General features: G+C 38.1%; 2 pseudogenes; one reads left to right on the top strand and one right to left on the bottom strand.

Annotated features, from left to right (window-relative positions):
- The window catches only part of LOC104758896, a 4,185-nt pseudogene extending 3,312 nt beyond the window's left edge, over positions 1 to 873 (top strand).
- Positions 4,234 to 6,328, bottom strand: part of LOC104758895 — a 3,187-nt pseudogene continuing 1,092 nt past the window's right edge.

The following is a 6,328-nucleotide window of genomic DNA, read 5'->3' as shown; positions in this document are numbered from 1 at the left end:
GGATGGGACAAGGATCTTGCAAAGAAAATCTGGGCGTTTGGACCTGAAACCACAGGGCCTAACATGGTGGTTGATATGTGTAAGGGAGTTCAGTACCTTAATGAAATCAAGGACTCAGTGGTGGCTGGTTTCCAGTGGGCGTCCAAGGAAGGTCCTCTTGCTGAAGAGAACATGAGAGGCATCTGTTTTGAGGTTTGCGATGTGGTGCTTCACTCTGATGCCATCCACAGAGGAGGTGGTCAGGTTATCCCAACAGCCAGAAGGGTCATATACGCATCCCAGATCACAGCCAAGCCTAGACTCTTGGAGCCTGTGTACATGGTTGAGATCCAGGCACCAGAGGGAGCTCTTGGAGGAATCTACAGCGTGCTGAATCAGAAGAGAGGACACGTCTTTGAGGAGATGCAGAGGCCAGGAACCCCGCTGTACAACATCAAGGCATACCTGCCTGTTGTGGAGTCGTTTGGATTCTCGGCTCAGCTTAGGGCAGCAACCTCAGGACAGGCATTCCCGCAGTCTGTGTTTGATCATTGGGAGATGATGCCTTCTGACCCTCTTGAGGAAGGAACTCAGGCTTCAGCTCTGGTGACTGAAATCAGGAGGAGGAAGGGTTTGAAGGGACAGATGACTCCCCTATCTGATTTCGAAGACAAGCTTTAAGAAGCTTCTTTGCCAAAGAACTTCTTTCACTATGGTTATTACTCTCTCTCTATTTTATTTTTGTTTGTGTTTTATGAGATTACTCTTTTGAAATGATGGATTGTGAAGACTATTCTATCGCCATCCCCCTCAATGTGTTACTTTTTCTAGTTGAGAACTTTTGTTATTGTGTTCACAAATATCTTGATGTTGATTTTGTCTTTGCTTGTTTCATATTCTCTTCTCATCTGATTATTCATGCACAATTGTTAGGGTACTTGCAGAGGAGGGACCTAGGTTGAAACTGTGTTGTCTTTTTTTTGGTAACTGAAAGTTGCGAACTATGTAGGTTCCTTTAAAAGCAGGTATGGTGATATCGTATTATGGAATAAGATTATAAGATGATCGCAGTTACTGTGTTATTGTTACATATTCACAGAGCTGTCGAAAGTCTATAAACGGGATGGACTTAAATGGTCCATGGACAAAGCGATCTGGACATTGGGCAGTCTATGTTATCTAAAAAACTATGTTGAAATATATTTGGAAATATCTAAACGTTATTTCTCATCTCATTTTTTTAACCCAGAAATTTTAAAATAAGTAAATTACAAAATCAAGTTCTGGTGGAAAAATTGTAAAATTACGTTTTTGATAGATAAATTACAAGATCACCTTTCTAACGGGGAAACGAGAGGAAAAAATTACAATATCATGTTTTTGGCAAAAAAAAATTACAAAATCATGTTTTAAAAAAAGTTACAAAATCACATTTTTAGCGGAAATTTTACAAAATTATGTTTTTCAGTGGGAAATCTACAAAATTATAATTTTGACGGAAAATTAACAAAATCACGTTTTTGATTGAAAAATACAAAATTCTCTCTTATTCTATTATGTATTTTAATTTTTGTGTTTGTGATTTTTAATTTTTTTATGTTTAGACATTTGTGTTCAATTTTCTTTTGTTTTTACAAAATATGTTCTATTTCGTCCAAAGGACTGCCTATAAAAACATGGTCATTAGTGGGTTTCATTTGTTCCTTTAAAAGTTTGTCGTTTACACCTATAGGGATTTTAGCCTCCTTACTCGTAATTAAACCAAAACTTGTGCTTTGTGAAACAAATATTCGATTAGCAATTTGTTGCACCTGCAGACTCTAAAAGTAAGTTAGTTCAAACACATGATCATCTCAAATTCATCTGTCATGTTCTTTACGAACAGATGCACAAGAGGCTGACAAGTTGATCCGAAGACAATGTCATCGACATATATCTGAACAAACATCAGGTCTTCATTAGGGCATTTCTATCAAAAAATTTAAACAAAATATCTTAAAATATATTTTATTCTTATTTTTGAAAAAAGTGAAATTAAGAACTTCTTAAGAAACTTTAATATTTCATGGGTCCATTGAAGGTTGTTAAATTTGAGGTTCTTAAAAATATATATATTGCTCAGGCATGTGTCCAATGGCTTTCTTGTCTTGAATATCATGTCTTGTTACCTAAACAGAAGGTACTCTAGGGTTAAATTCTTTGATGGAGATGACCTTATGACTGAGAACGAACAGAGTCTTGTCCACACTCCCTCCAACATACCCTTGATCCAACAAAAATGTAGTCAATCTCTCATACCAGGCTCTAGGTGCTTGTTTAAGCCCATATAATGCTTTATTCAGTTTGTACACATGTTGTAGATTCTTGAATCCTTTGGGTTGCTCCACATAGACTTCTTCTTGAGGAATCCCATTGAGGAAAGCACTCTTAACATCAGTCTGATGTAGCGTGAAGTTAATAGCACATGTCATTCCAAACAAAAATATGATTCCAACCTTGCAACAGGTGCAAAGCTCTCATCAAAGTCGACTCCCTCTACTTGTGAATAGCCTTGAGCAACTAACCAAGCTTTATTCCTTACAATACACTCATTTCCATCACTCTTGTTCTTAAAGATCCACTTAGTTCCTACAACATTCACATCATCAGGTCTCCTTGTCAGCTCCCACACATCACTTCGTGCAAAACTGTTCAAGTTCTTCTTGCATAACAGCTATCCAGAACTCATCCACCAAGGTCTCTTTATGGTTCTTAAGCTCAATAGAGGAGACAAAACATGCAATCATGTTTTACAGACCCTTGTTGATCCACAACCTTGCAATCATGTTTAGTAAAAGTAACATCTAGACCTTCATCACATAACTGGCTGACACTAATGAGATTAGCTTTCAACCCATCGACAAGAAACACTTCTTTCAGACTAGGCTGTGTTTCTCCACCGCTAACACCCTTACCCTTGATTTTTCCTTTAGCTCCATCTCCAAAAGTAACTCTACCCGCTGTGACATTTTCAAAATCGGACAGATTTGTCTGAGCACCAATCATGTATCTGGTACAACCATTGTCGAAGTACCATTTCTTCTGTTCAGGACCAGACTTCTCAGCAGTATACGCCACATTGCAGTACAAGTCATTCTTCTTGATATACACATGAGTACTCGATCTCATGTCTCTGTGATACTTCTCATGCTGCATGAGCCCTAACACTCGATTGTTATAGCCATAACACTGAGTCTTGTAGTGGATAAGATTACCACAGTACCAACATCCATTTTTCGCGTTGCACGTTGGAAACAGGCCCATAAGCATATTGTGATACTTGAGAATTACCTGTTGGACCATATGCAGCAAGCGGTTGGTCGCGAGGGGTGACTCCATACCAGGCTCTGTAAGTGGACTGAGGCCACTTTCGAGGATACACACCTTTAATAATCCTATTGTTTGCTTTAGAAAGTATAGGTGCTTGTTTCATGTGTGACTGTCTTTTGACTCCAACAGCTTTGTCCTCTAATGTCGATCGAGCTTTTGACAAACTTAGTAGATTTTGACCCATCATCTCCTTGATAGCCAAGACCCCACTTCACAGTACTAGATCTTCCATTGCTCATAATTGTGTCAAGATCCTTTGTTCCTTTACTTAGCATATTGATATTGATGTTCTTCCATTGTTCTTCCAATTGCTTCTCAAGTCTCTGAGACTTAGTTCTTTCATCTTCAAGCTCTTTTGTTAAATTTGATAGCTTCATTAACAGAGTTTCCTTTTCAGCTACAAGATCAGCTTGGGTTACCTGGTGATGACCAAGGACGACGACTCTCCCCAAACTGTGCAGCCTCATCATCAGACGCACAGCAAAGGCAGTGACGGAGTTTTACGTGGATGGTGATTTTATCTTTTTCATCCATACTATTATCCACATTCATATACTGTATTTGTTTTACTTTCTTTTCAGTTTGGCTGCAATGTAGTGTTGCTGCATTTTGGATTGTGTCTTATAGGGAACTCTCCCAATGTAGTGTGTTACTTTCTTTGTCTTTGGATTGTATCTTTTTACCATTTTTTGTTAACTTTTTTATTGAGTGTGCTATTTCTGATTTTTTTATTTTATTTGGTTGTTGTATTGTAATTAAATTTTTATTCTTTTGTACAGAACAAAGTTTTAAAAAGTTAGTTATTTCCCTGTACTGAGTAGTTTGTGTATCACAGACCAAATGGTCAGCATTTGCCAGCAAATCGAGTTTTTTCAATATTGCCAGTCATTAAACTATTTCAGCCATATAATTGGAGAAAAAACTCCACAAAAGATGATATCAAGTATAAGATTCATATAAAATGGTGTGATTGACGTCAATACATATGATTATTGCATAAAATTCTCATTGCCAATCCTATGAAATCTGTCACCTCTTGACCTTGTTCTACCCAACTTATACATCTCATCTGTTTCATATAGAAATTACTTCCTTGGAACGTAAATAAAAATAAAAGAAAGATATGTCACTATATTTTGCAAAACCAAGAGCAATGAATCTCAATGTAGTAAATAAATGCCAACCTGTGGTGTTCTGTGAAGAAGTGATTGATATCTCAGGGTTATGCTATACGTTGAAGCGGAAAAGCATCACATCTCCTTCTTTGACAATATACTCTTTACCCTCTGATCTCAACTGCAGAGCAAAATAATAATATTTCAAGCAAACTCCGAGTGAGAAGAGAATTGTAAGATGTCTCATTACAAGCCAGACAGCTCAATTTATGGACACCAGGAAGAAACTTACAAGTCCTTTCTCCCTTGCTGCTGCAAGAGACCCAGCAGAGACAAAATCTTCATATGCAACCTGAACAAGAAAACGATTGAGATGATGTCTGGATTCATATGAAAGAAAAATAACCTGACAACTGAAGCTTTTAATTTCCAATTTTCATGACCATGGGTTCATGTTCAGAATAGGGAGTATAAATGTACAAGAGATTCATTAAGAGAGAAACAATGCTTACAGTCTCAGCTCTAATAAAACCTTTCTCAAAGTCGGAATGAATGACGCCAGCAGCTTGTGGTGCAGTCATGCCTGTATCAACAGAAATTTCCACCAAATTACTACATATACTCTCAAGAAGTAATGCCTTTTGAGAACCCTACTGAGTGGGAAACTAACCTGCGTGTATTGTCCATGCTCTTGTTTCCTGCCATAGAGAATGAATGAACATTTTAGAGTTTATGTATATGTTCTACAACAAGCTTTTCTCTTTATATGTATAATGTGTTCTTCACCTTTTCACCAGAAGTGAAGTAGGTCTGCAAACCTAGCAGGCTGTATGTTGCCCTGATAAGGTTCCCGAGGCCACTTTCACTGACACCTAGAGAGTTCAAATATTCTGTGCGTTCTTCAAGAGGAAGTTCGGTTAGCTCAGACTCAACCTGCTTCCAGGAAAGGAAGATTTTGTCAAGTAGTGGAAGAACAGTTTAAGGAAAACACATGCATGAAAACGTATGATGTAAATAGACAAAGATCTTGACCTGGGCTGAAACAACCACATGTCCAGACTGCAAATCAGAAGAAAGACCCTTTACTTCTTCAACATAAGCGTTCTTCTCCGGCTCAGCAAGATCGGTTTCCGCAACATTTGCCACATAGATCATAGGCTTCATTGTAAGCAAGCAGAGATGCTTCACAACATCCATCTCGAGGTCGGACAATGCAACTGCCCGTGCAGGTTTTCCATCCAGAAGAGCTTCCTGAATTCTTTCCAAAGCAGATTTTTCAGCTTCCTCCTGTGTCATAGAATGTCACATACACATCGTGAATATCAGCAGACCGGCTTATGAGAAGTCAGTAGTATCTCGGGTACCTTGACTTTGGATTGTGAATCCTTAGCCTTCCCTTTCTTAAGTCTTTCAATCCTTTTACCAATCTGCATTTTTTGCAAAAGATGTAAATTAGCCTCATCAACGGTTTAAGACATAAAGGTGTTCTGGAGTGTATTGAACACAGTTACACAGATAAGAAAGAAGATCAGTACTCTCTCGCTAGTGAATTAGTTAAGAAAACGAAATCCTAAACACGAGACAGGGTGTGTTCACACAAGTGCATAGCTCAAGAATGAACAGCTCATTGAACATTGAAAAAAAAAGAGTTATATAAGAAGAGAGTAAGAAGAGAATGGGTGTGAGTGCACCTGATCTAAGTCGCAGAAAATAAGCTCGAGATTGATGACATCAATGTCAGACTTGGGATCAACTTTGCCATTGACATGAATAATGTCATTGTCCTCGAAACATCGCACCACCTACACAAGGAACATCAGGAATCAGTACACTAAGGGCAAGAAAACAAAAGCATAACCATGATG

The sequence above is a fragment of the Camelina sativa genome, chromosome 17, assembly GCF_000633955.1.
Source record: "Camelina sativa cultivar DH55 chromosome 17, Cs, whole genome shotgun sequence".
NCBI classification, from domain to species: Eukaryota; Viridiplantae; Streptophyta; class Magnoliopsida; order Brassicales; family Brassicaceae; genus Camelina; species Camelina sativa.
This window is presented reverse-complemented; position numbering and strand designations above follow the sequence as displayed.